This window comes from Muscardinus avellanarius (assembly GCF_963383645.1).
Source record: "Muscardinus avellanarius genome assembly, chromosome: 14".
Classification (NCBI taxonomy): Eukaryota; Metazoa; Chordata; class Mammalia; order Rodentia; family Gliridae; genus Muscardinus; species Muscardinus avellanarius.
Genome location: NC_137800.1, coordinates 778,916 through 791,665, shown reverse-complemented (window position 1 = coordinate 791,665; position 12,750 = coordinate 778,916). Strand labels below are relative to the sequence as shown.

The following is a 12,750-nucleotide window of genomic DNA, read 5'->3' as shown; positions in this document are numbered from 1 at the left end:
TGAGGTGGTGGTTAATGGGTTTGATGATCACACATGTGTGAGGTTATGAGCTGATGGGTTTGATAATCACACGTGTGTGAGGTGGTGGTTAATGGGATTGATGATCATACGTGTGTGAGGTTGTGAGCTAATGGGTTTGATGATCACATGTGTGTGAGTTGGTTGGTTAATGGGGTTGGCAATTGTTTGACAACATACCTATACCAAAGCCCTTGACTAGACACAATTGTAATTTAATAGAAGCAGAAAATAAAAGTGAAAAAATAAAGTGTTCCCTTTCAAAACATAAAGAGGCGTCAGGTAGGAACTTCCAAAGGTAACAGTACCTGAGGGTCTGGAGGGGGCCCAGGCCCAGGATTCTGAACCACCCCCATGGAGGCCCGCGGAGGCCGAGGGGCTGGTCTGACCTGGGTGAGCAGGCCGCAAGGCACCTGGAGCCCAGCGCCCCGCCCCTGCCGCTCCTGCCTCGGCCCGCACTGCGGCCTGTGCATGTCTGCTACAGGGTTGCTCACTCCTGGTCTCCAGGGCCTGGACCCAGCATCCCCATCCCACCGTGAGCCCCTGCCTGACCCACAGCGCATATAACAAGCTGGGAGCTCCCGTGGCCAGCGCTCACCAAACCCTGTGTATCCTTCTTTCCAAGGCTTCTAGAACCGACTCCTCCTTCTCATTCTGACACCCACCAACCACCAGCATGTAGCCCGGCTGTGGGGACAGCTTGCTGAATGCTATCTGTCTCTACACCGCAGGGAGGGCCCCCAAAATGAGCATAGAAGTACCATCTGACACAGCAATTCACACGGATATACACCCAGACGAGTTGGAAGCGGAGATGGGATGGGATCCTTGCACACGCGTGTGTGTTCTCAGGATTCTCTGCCAACCAAATGAGCAACAGCTTCATTGGCTGCGGGTCTGCAATGAACTCACTAGAGCTCAGATTGCAGTGGAGCTCAGCTGAGACCCGGCCCTGGCAGTGACAACCCACCGTGGAGGCAGGAGAGGACGTTGAGGACTGTCAGCCGCACTGCTGCGCCCACGAGGGCAAGACCCCGCACCGGGGCTTCTTTCCAAAGACTGTTTCAACATTTCACATCTCACAGACGAGTGGCCCCTTTCCACCTCAAACTCCCGATGCCCCAAGTGGCGCCAGCCTCGTGGTGTCCATGGTGGAATGGGAACGAGGGTCTGCGGCTTGGGACCTGTAGTGGACAGGTGGGCAGGCCTCACTCTACATCCAGGCTGGCGTGTGCTGGACCAGACAAGAGAGCCAGCCACTTCCTGATGGAGCTGAGCTGCATGGAAAACCTCCCTTGGAGGCCTGGCTTCCCTGGGGTGACTGAGAATGAGTCTAGGGGAGGAGTGGGAGAGGGAGGAACCATTCCACTCCTGGAGACCTGCACCACTAGCTCACGACGGCCTCCGCCAACCCCGGGTCTGGACGCCCTCTGCTCCTCAAAGTGTTTAAACTACAAGTTTGTTTTTTTTTGAGGGGGGGTACTGGGGATGGAACCCAGGGGCATTCTACCTCTGAGTTACACTCCCAGCCCCTATTTTTAAAATTCTTTTTATTTTGAAACAGGGTCTCACTGAGTTGCAAAGGGCCTCACTAAGTAGCTGAGGCTGGCTGCAAACCGTGGTCCTCCTGTCTCAGCCTCCCCAATGCTAGGGTTACAGGCATGTGCCACCATGCCTGGCAGTAAACTACGATTTTTTGAAAGAAGCCTGGCCCCATCAATCTACCCCTCATGAGGACTCTGAAGGCAACATGCTAAGCATGTTTTGTGTGTGTATGGGGGGGTGTCCCTGGGTGCGGCATGCAGGCGCTGGCTCTGTCTGGTTCCGCACGATCAGAGCCGCGTCTATACTCTACCTATTTCGTCCTCTGCTGGGCCCGGGAAGCTGAGGCCCGGCTGGGCCAGGTCGCCACCTTCTTCCTCTGCAAAGACAGAAACAAGGTCACTCTTTACTGTGGTCCCGGCATAGCTGCAGCCACCCATGCACATTTGCAAGACTTGCTCCCAACACAGTTCATGCCCGGGAGACACTCCTGTGTTTCCACATGTCCCTGCTCAGGGCTCTGCCTTGTGGGCCAATACCCTGCGGACGGAGTGTCGCTTTCTGATAAACTCTGTGTTTGCAGACCTGCCTGCCCACCTGGGCCAGCTCGGCGGAGGTGAAGCACCCACGGGTCCCGCTGTCCTAATGCTGTTAGCATCACACGGCTGCCCTGAGACGGCCGCTACAGTGCCTTGGCCCATGGAGCCCCAGGAAGCCTGGTCGCCAGGAAGGCGCCTGCTCCTGCAAAGCCTACGCACCTCCCGCCTCCTTCCCTGAGGTGGAGCTACAGCCGCTGGGTCCCCCATTGTCCATGCCAGGGCCCTCCTGCCCACGGCACTGACTCTTCTCCTGGAGGTCAGCCTGGCCACTGAGCTGGTCGCAGTTCACTCCAGCCCAGCCCAGCAGCTGTCAGCACAGCGTTGTCGTGTGGCCGGGAGCTGGGTCATTTCCCGCTGCCCTCCCTGCAGTGGGAGGGAACAGTGGACTTGCGTTTGTTCTGCTGGGCCCTGGGGGGCGATGTGGAGTGGGTTGTGGCCCTTGGCTCAGTGCTGTGCTCCCAGGACTGTCTACGGTGCTGTGCCCGGGGTCTCTGCCACACTAGGCTACAGCCGGGGCGCAGTGTTGGCCTGCAGGGGGAGGGGGCTCCAGAGGGGACCTTTGGACATCACGGTAGCTAAGCGTAAGTACATGTGGGATCTGTGTCTAATGGAAGTGTCTGCACTCACGTGTGTATCTCTTTGGCACACCTGTGAGCTCAGTGGCCGTTCTGACTGGTGTGTGAACGGCTGCCAGCTCTGGGGGGCCACGAGGCAGCAGCCCGCTCTCCTGTCTCCATGACAGAGGTGCTGTGGCACCCCAGCCTGCATGAGATCACACTGCCTGCCATGACTGGGCCACTTGCTGAGCGGCCACCTCCCTGGAGCCCGGCACACAGGTGTCTGCACCGTCGGTGTGTCAGTTGGGGGTTAGGAGGGGGGCGTTGGAGGCCATGGGAGATGCTGGGGGACGGGCCAGGACACCTCCCCAGGTGGGTCTGGTCCCTGGACTGCCTAGCAGTGGCCTTTACAGAGCACTGTATGTGATGGTCATGTGAACTGGGTGTGTGTGTGTGTGTGTGTGTGTGTGTGTGTGTGTGTGTGTGTGTTTCCCCAGTACTAGAGATGGCGCCCAGGGGCATTCTATCTCTGAGCTACACCCCCAGCCCCCCCCCTTTTTTAGTATTTCTTTTTTATTTTTCTGAAACAGGATCTCACTGAGTTGCAAAGGGGCTTGCTAAATAGCTGAGGCTGTTCGTGAACCGCGATCCTCCTGTCTTGGGATTACAAGCGTGCACCGCCATGCCCAGCCTTGGTTGTGTCTTTTATGAATCCATTCACAATACTGGTCTAGGCCGACGTGCCCAGCTTTACACAGTACTTTTTACATACTTTATGTTGCATGTCCTGCTAAGAGCAGCCCACTGACGGCTGGTCAGTCGAGGGCCGCACTATGCGTGACCTGAGAGCACAGACCAGCAGGTCCTCGCCTGTCCAGGCCCAGGGCAGTGGCTTAGGATGGAGTTGAGACCCACGGCCTCAGGCTCCCTCGGGCGAGACACGGACACACAGCAAGGCACATGCAGTGCAGACTGGACTTAACTGTGACATCGCAGGGAAGGGACGTGGCTGGGCTGGCCGCACCGAACCTGAGCCCACACGTGCGTGTGTGGGTGTGCAGAGGACGCAGAGCCCGTGGGGAGCAGGGTCTCAGACTGGCTGTGTAAGTTACCTCCCTCCTCCTTGATCACATCAAGACAACGAAACGTGCCACTTAGGAAGCGGCCTACCGCGGACAAGGCTCCCAAGGGCAGGCGCCAGGGCAGTGGGTCGGTGCACAGAAGGCTCCCAGCGCTGCCACCACTGGCAACGGAGTGGATCTCAGAGCCAGTATTGGTGCGTGTAGTGACTGTGGCCCCTCCTGCCCAAGCGGCTTTGCACACTCTGAGGCTACGGTCCCTCCTGCCCAAGCGGCTTTGCACACTCTGAGGCTACGATCCCTCCTGCCCAATGCGGCTTTGTGTTTTAAAACCAAATTTTGTGTCTCCACCATCTCCCCGTCCCAGAATCTCATCCAAATAGAAGCCCGAGAGACTGAGCAGCCCAGCCTCCTGGCGCTCTCCTTGGGTGCTGACAGGCCTCTGAGGAATGAGCTCGGTAAAGGAGACGCAAGGGCCACCCAGGGACCCCAGACTTAGTGACCATTAGGCAATGTCCAGGGCCCCAAACTGCCCCTCGTGGACCAGAGGGCACAGGGGCACCCACGGGTTCACTAGAATCCTTTCCCCACTAGGGCTGAGTAGACAGGCTCTTTAGCTCTGAAGAGCCAGCGGAGAGGCACACGGTGGGCAGTGTGGACATGGCAGCCCAGTGTCCACGCTCTGACACCCTGGCTCAGGGCCACCAGCACCTCGTGCATGTGTTTCCCGCTGTCCACACCTGAAGACTCTCCAGGGCCTGCGGGCTTGCATGTGGGTCACCAGCGCTGCACAGTTAACAGCGCCTACACCCCACATCATACTCAACTTCCCATCCCGTTTCCTCACCCAAAACAGAAAAGTGCTTCAGACTGAGAGCTCTGGACCCCTCCATTCCCGCGAGCTCAGAGGCGTGCCACTACACCTCCTGGTGGGGTCTCCCCACGCTGCTCCCCGGCCGGCCATGCTTTCGGAATTCACTTTGACTTGTCCTCAGTCCAGAGTCTAGCCGTGGCTGTGCTCTGAGCCTGCAGCCCGGGAACCCTCCCATGCCTGGGAGGGCTATAGTGAGGCCTCTCTTGTGGTTCTCGGCTGTGGTGCCTGTCCAGGTGCCAGCGTGGGTCTCTGTGTGTGCAAAGTGCCTCTTGCCGATCCAGCAGCCGTGAGGAGCTGCAGGTGAGGCGTATCCAGGGCAGGTGGGCGCAGCCCAAGGGGCGAGATTCTGCCAACAGTTAAGCAGAACGCTCGCTCCACCACCTAGACATCTCAGTGGGTTCCTGTCCGGCCATCTCTGGGGTCCCGTGCACACTTTGGGTTATGGCTGTCCTGCTCGCCTGAACCCCAGGGGCTCACCAAGACAGTCTGAAGTGCTCTGTGACACATTTATCAAATGCAGGCTCTCATCGCACCACGGGGTGCACGGGGGTGGCCTTGCTTGGCCCGGGGTGACTTCTTTTGATATTGTACGCCACTCAAACTTTCAAAGGGAGAAAGACAGTGTCCTAGAGGAGCTTCCTCACACTCAGCCCTTCAACCACGGGCCAGGTGGCTGCCACTGACAGTGTCCAATGAGGAACATGAGTATCAGCAAGTGGGCTGAAGCCCCCGAGGACATGCAGCGCAGCGCAGGCGTCCCTGGCTGGGACTGAGCCCGCGCTCTCCTCTGCCCTGCACCCCAGACCTACGCCACTGCCAATGGCTCTGCCCGTGTGCAGTGTGCAAGGACCTTCCCCAACCGGACCTGACAGCGGCACCCTGAAAACCTTCCCACAAAGAGGCAGAGAGGTGGGAAGGAGGGAAGCCGAGTGCCCACACCAAGCTCCGCAGCGCGACCCCCTCTAGGTTCTCCATGTTCCCAAAAGCTTGAAGACAGCACACCCGAGCGCACGTGCTGGCCGCGCCTCTGATGATGGGCTGTGGAGGATTAAATAAGGCTCGTTCCTGCTCTCCGGGGACAATGGCGTTGATGAGTGTCGCCGGCCCATCCTCCGTCCCAGCCACAGCTGCGCCGCCAGCCAGCCACAGCGGCTAACAGCTCTTCTCTTAAGCACAGAAATGCTCCCAATTCCAAGCGGATAGAAGCCTGAGCCTTCACAGAGGCCGCCCCTGAAGTCTGCAGAATTGCCAACAGTTCAGGGCCACATAGCCCGGGCAAAGAGCCCACTCGGGTTCCTCATGAAGAGACGTACCCACTGTGGGAGACAGCAGAGGCCACCACGCCAGGGTGCGCCGTGGGCCCCGACCTGCTCACGCCGCCACCGCACCCGCACCATCACCGCCACTGTGCATGCACACGTGACCCTCTTCCAGAGAGTTCCGCGTGACTAAGAGCAGCATGCACTTGAGGTGGATTAGAAAGTGCTGAAGTAATGTTAATATTGTATAAATTGTTATAATACTAGATGTCAACCAGTAAGCCAAGCGTGGGAAGGAGGGATGGGGAGGGAATGGGGTGGGGATCGTGGTAGGGGCTAACTGGGCGAGATGTGCATGTATGTCTACAAAAGTATTTTCTTTATACCACTATGATGTGTAAATACACTGCACCAATAAAAAATAAATTTAAAAAAAAAAAAAAAAAAAAAAAAAAAGAAAGTGCTGAAGTAAAAAGGCACACTTAAAAAAAACATATGTGAAGGCTTTGAAACAAATTCCATTAAACTTGAACATTATTCACTTGAAAAGTGACACTAATTATATTTTATATAATATGTTTCAAATCTAAATCCCCAACTCACACAAGATTACATCCTGTGCCCTGCCATCAGTGTTTAATAAGGGTTTAGACCAGAGATGCCTTAAAGATGTGTCCGTCACATGAACACGGAGCGCACCGCATTAACGGCGGCAGGAAGGGCGTGTCACGGAGTGGCAGCGCGCCTTCTGAGCTAGTGGCTTGCGCATCTCCACCTCTTGACAGTCTGCCAGGCCCAGATGGACGGTTCTGGACAGCCAGCCCTGACCTCGGGGAGAATCACATTGCATTACCAGGTTGGGGAGGTCCAGGTAGGCACGCAGGGCGAGGTCTGTAGCTTTTAGTATTGTCTGTTCCGTGCCACATCCACTGTCTTCTGAGGCTCAGCTGTGACTGGGCTGTATTTCTACTGGCTAAGTCTTGCCTTCCACCCCTAAGGAGGTTCTAGAAGACGCAGGTGCCCCTGCCTCCCTCCCACCAGAGACTCCTGCTCCCTCCGCTGGGTGAAGCGACCCCTTAACGTATCCACAGGTGAGCCGCAGGTCGCCAGCTCTGGGGGGTGAGCGAGCCATCTGTGGAGCCCCTACTTTGCTCCCTGGGCCATCCACCTCACCCCTGAGCAGGCTGTGGCCAGCATCCTGGGTGTGGAAGCCGAGGGCGGGAGCCGTGAGTCCGTCCTTCCGTCGGGCTCCTGGCCCATTACAGGGCGGGGGGGGGGCTGGATCCGCCTAGCTGCCATGCCCCCTCCTTTTCTTTGTTACACAGCCTGCTTTCTGCAGAGAACATTTTCAGGCACTTCAACGTGAAAAGGAGCAGTGCTAACTCCAGCAGTCCTGACTGTACTGACGCGCTGTCTTTACCTCGTACTGGGCGGAGGTAGGTGCTGGTGTGGCGGGTCCCACGAGCTCTGAGTCTCCGTGCACCTGTTCTGGGTTTAGGGCAAATGGCTTTAAAATTGTCAAGCTCTGCTTTTCTCTTTTGTTTTTTTTAACGACAAGCCTTGATTTTCAAAGGTTCATTAAAGGAGAATGGTTAAATAAATTACCATACAATTATAGCAGCATATGATAGAGAGATTTTAAGTGTTTTAGAATCTCCCAGAGTAATGTTATGTGAGAAAAGTTATATGCAAATGTTAGGTACTTTATGATCTGGATTTTGTTTTGGGAAAAAAAAAAGACTGGAGGAAATTTACCAAGGTGCTTACACAGACTGTCTGGTTGGAGGCACTGTGGCTGCGTTCCATTTCCCCTACTGCTTTCCAAGTCTTCAACCAGCCCATCTGCCTTTTGTAGGTTCAAAGGGAATCATGAAAGCATTTGGCCTTCAGCAGCATCCAGTACAGCCAACATCTGAATTCTTTTACTACTGCGAGGGAGTGCTCCAGAATGGACACGGATAGTGATAAGTGTACGGCCTCGTCTTTCTCTGATGGGGCCTGCATGTACTTATCTCCTGCACAGAATGGCGGGGGGAAGGCTGGGAAGAAACCCGCGAGGATGTTCCTTATCCATCCCGTCTGCCTCCAGCACCACCTGTGCAGACCTGGAGTCAGGAGCTCAGCGGTGCCCGGGCCCAGGGCAGCTCCGGCCCAGCAGAGCACACCGCACTCAGGCTTCAGGCAGAGGCTCATGCCCTGTGGAACCCACTTCCCAACATCGACACTCGCTGGGGATCCAGGGGACATCTGCTAGGGGAGATGGGGCCCTGGAGTCTCTGGAAGGGTGGCTTTGGGTCAGCTCTGAGGGGCACAACCGCCAGCTGCTCACAGGACTTGTGGGGCAGAGATCGCTGAAGCCGCCTGCCCATTCTGTCTGGGAGGTTCTACTGGTGTCCCGAGAATGGGGTCAGAAGGAAGTCATGATATGGTCACTGTGTCAGAACTCACCAGGCCCCCTGACCCCAGGACCTCTGCCCTCCCTCCGACCCTGTCTGTCCCTCGACAGTCAACTGGCTATTGGCACATCCCTGCCACTGACTGCAGCTATAACCTCGGGGCAGGGAATGCAAGTTGCCAGCATATTACACAATGCTATGGTGTCAACCTGCGAGTGAGGAGTGCGTCGGGAAGCGGTGTGACCACTCCACGTCCTGGGGCCGCTTGGCAGGTGTGGGGTTGAGCGGAGCCTGGAGCGTCCATCTGGCTCCGTGGTCCACACGCTTCCCTGTTGCGCTCTGGAGTCAGCTGCTCACCTGTCTCCTGGAGCCCCCACCACCCCTGGCTATGCCCTCAGCTGACTGATGGTGGAGTTCCTGGGGATACCGACTGCCAAGTTCATTGGTGTGCACGGGAAACGGATCCCAGGAAGTCTCACAGGGTCCACGCCTGCCGCCACATTCCGGATCCTGCCAGGGGCAGAGGGTGCTCTCTGCACTGAGGGAGAAGAGGCCAGACTTGTGAACCTGGCAGGAAGGTGGGACATCAAGCCAGGCCTGTGTGCTGGACACTTGGGAGCCCTGTGGTGATGGACATGGAGCTTTCCCTGTGATGGTGGACACGAGACTCTCTCTGTGATGCTGGACACTGAACAGCCCTTTGATGCGAGACACTGGGCCCTCCCTGGGATGCTGGACATTGGACTGTCCCTCTGATGCTAAACACTGAGCAGCCCTCTGGTGCTGGACACTGAACAGTCCTCCGGTGCTGGACACCAAACAGCCCTCTGATGCTAGACACTGAACTTTCCCTGTGATGCTGGACACTAGACTCTTTCTGTGATGCTGGACACTAGACTCTCTCTGTGATGTTGGACACTGAACAGCCTTCTGATGCTGGACACTGGGCCCTTCCTGGGATGCTGGACATTGGACTTTCCCTCTGATGCTGGACACCTAACAGTGCTCTGGTGCTGGACATCCAATAGTCCTCTGATGCTGGACACTGGGCCTTCCCTGAGATGTTGGACGCTGGACTTTCCCTCTGATGCTGGACACCGAACAGCCTTCTGGTGCTGGACACTGAACAGCCCTCTGATGCTTGGCACTGGGCCCTCCCTGGGATGCTGGACATTGGACTCTCCCTGTGATACTGGACACTGGACTTTCCCTCTGGTGCTGGACACCAAATAGCCCTCTGATGGTAGATACCGAACAGCCCTTTAGTGCTGGACACTGAACAGCCCTCTGGTGCTGGACACCGAACAACCCTCTGATGCTGGACACCGGACAGTCCTCTGATGCTGGACACTGGGCCCTCCCTGTGATGCTGGACACTGGACTTTCCCTCTGATGCTGGACACTGAACAGCCCTCTGATGCTGGACACCAAACAGCCTTCTGATACTGGACACTGAACACCCCTCTGGTGCTTGACACTGGGCCTTCTCTGTGATGCTGGACACTGGACTTTCCCTCTGGTGCTGGACACAGAACAGTCCTCTGATGCTGAACACTGAACAGCCCTCTGGTGCTGGACACTGAACAGCCCTCTGATGCTAGACACTGGACCTTCCCTGGGATGCTGGACACTGGGCTCTCTCTGGGATCCTGGACACTGGACTCTCCCTGGAATGCTGGACACTGGACCTTCCCTGGGATCCTGGACACTGGGGCCTCCGTGGGATGCTGGACACTGGGGTCTCCCTTTGATGCTGGACACTGGGCCCTCCCAGGGATGCTGGACACTGGGGTCTCCTTTTGATGCTGGACACTGGGCCCTCCCAGGGATGCTGGACCCTGAACAGCCCTGAGGTGCCACTGTTCATGGTGGCAGCGGAGGCAGGGGGACCTTCTGGGTCTACCATCTGTCTGAGCACAACGTCACGTACTTGTGCAGCCCCGGCTGGCCGCCCAGGGGAGCCTTTCCCTGAGTGGGTGGGCGATGGCTTCACAGGCTGGCCCCACCTAAACACAGATTTGACTTCAGCGACACTCTTTAAAACTTACACTCACGCAGCTGTCAGACAGAACTGAATAAACTCAACCAATTACATGTAGAATTCACTATAAAAATCCCTATACTAAAGTATTTTCTGGCTAAAATACTGTGATTTGTGCTCAATTTCTAAAGGAAACCAACTTCAGAAACGTGATTTGTGGCTGGCTGTTTTCTGCCCCAGGTCTTTGTGAATGCCCACTTTCAGTGCTACTTAGCCACACAACTGAATTTTGATCTATATCCCTGGGCCTAGCCCTTATTCATCTATTTCACTTTGGATATTAATAAAAGCGAGTAGCATTTGTTAGGAAATGACAGACGGAGCGGGTTACCTATTACTCATTGACAAATCACGCCCGCAGCCCCATTCTTCTCCTTTTACATACATCACGCACCGAGTTCACACGCAGCCGCCGAGCAGGCCGGGCGTTTTACAGTAGCTCCAGGGCCGCAGTTCATTTTAAAGCCCTCGATCCTAGATCGATTTTAGCTTAACAAATTTCGTAGTTCTCGACCTGAAAGTCCACAGGAACGACTGTGCCCTGCTGCGTCAGCTGGGCAGTCTCGGTTCCTCTCCCCACAGAGGCCAGCCTCGGCATTGCTGGCTTCTGTGGGTGAAGACAAAGTTTTGGAGGCCGGACAGGCTTCCACCTGCAGGGCCCCCAGGACCCCGGCGGCAAGACTCACACTTCACTGCCGGGTGGGACATAAAGGCCGATGCCACGGCCGGCTCACTGCAGAGCCTGTTCCCTCAGCAATCACACTGCCATAAAAAAACCCTGGCTGCCTCATCCTGCTTGGCATGAAGCTCTCAGATGTTGTCCAGGGCTGGACGTTAAGAGGAGAGAAACATTCTGCCGTCCTCGCGGCTCCTGGGAGGCTCAGGGGCCGGAGACACTTCTGTGAGCCGTGCCCCACGATAGCAAGCGCGTGGCGCAGCCCTGGTCTTGAACACACAGAGCAGACAACCCTGCCGAGAGCTCTCCCTCCCCAAGGCTGGCCGACTCGGTCCTGTGTCGAGTGGACGGACATCTTGCACAACACAGGGCCATTTCTAAATAACAGAGCCAGAGATCAGATGTGACCTGCCTCTCAAATCCAGGCAGAGGCAGGCTCCAGATGGGACAATTTGTGAGAGCAACTCAAGGCACAACCCCGTCCTGCCGAAGGTTAAAGGATGCAGTGAGAAGGGCACACTCCTCACACCTCCTGTCTTCCCCACGGGAACCCAGGGGGGCCGGAAGGGGTCTACCACGTGCCATCCCTTCCACGGTGAAGGCCCGGCAAGTCAGGAAGGCGGTGCTGGCACATGGAGACCCACAGAGAGCAGACTCACTGGGGAGAGGACTGCGCCGAGGCGGGAAGCTGGCTCCACTGAGGGGGAGGTGCTCCGGCCCCGCCCGGCCCCGGGAAGCCCCCGTGCCTGGACGCCGGTGGCGCCGGGTGCTCTGGCCCCCGCGCTCCGAAGGAGTGTGGCCCAGGAGCCCCCTCGGCCGCTGACCGCGGGCCCAGCCTCTTCCTCCTTCACTCACTGTCTGGCCCATCAGAACGTGGTCTGATCAAGTATGGCGCTTGTAGAGCTGCTTCTCCTGTTGTGTCTTGTATAAAGCGTGCTGCGCTTTTCTCTCGCGACTGGTTTTCCACGAACGCTGAATATGCATGACTGCTTTTAAAAACATTTTCCACATTTGAATAATAGATAAATCCTGCCTGGCCTCTAAGGTGGAAAAAACGATGTAAAAAAACCCTCTGCAATTCATTAACTGCATTTATAGCAGAGAGCAGGTCTGGCTAATCCACCTTATCCACATTGTCCTGAAAAGCTTATCATAATTATCTGGCAAGATGAGAGAAAAGGAAGGCAAAAAATATATAATTTTCAGAAAGATGACAAGGCCCTGTACAAAAACCATCCCAGTTTTCAAGCTCATTTCTGAAACTTCCTGTCAAGGCGCCTTCTCAAATGTCCACCTGATTCCCGACAGCTCCATGAAAAAGACCATGGCAATGCCTGGTGTAAACGTTTAATTGTCGCCCACAACGCACTCATTCTCACACACACTTAAGATTATATCTCCTTATTGACATTGCAGCCAAGGTGGCAAAACACAGTCCCCACAGGGCGGCTGGCCAGTGGTACGGCAAGGCCCTGGAGCAAACCTGACCTGCACTCCAGGAGAGACCAGGCACAGCAGTGAACTCTCCCCCTCCCCCGGGGCTGGGGCTCGAAGGAAGCAGAAGCTCAGACCCCTCCGGACCTGTGACCCCTCCTCCGACGCTCAGGCAGGGAGGCTGGCTTGGTGTTTCACAGATCTCCCGTAAGAGTCCATGAACCAAAGGCACCAGTGTGTTGTGTCAAGACTATAGCTGTCTCAGCTTCATCCTG

General features: G+C 56.3%; 1 protein-coding gene across 1 annotated transcript in view; it reads right to left on the bottom strand.

Moving 5' to 3' along the window:
• The window catches only part of DLGAP2 (DLG associated protein 2), a gene marked incomplete at its 3' end in the record, with an annotated part of 448,164 nt that overhangs the window by 106,995 nt on the left and 328,419 nt on the right, over positions 1–12,750 (bottom strand). Inside the window, exon 3 of the mRNA XM_080710521.1 lies at positions 1,874–1,939. The remainder of the gene's footprint in view (positions 1–1,873; positions 1,940–12,750) is intronic.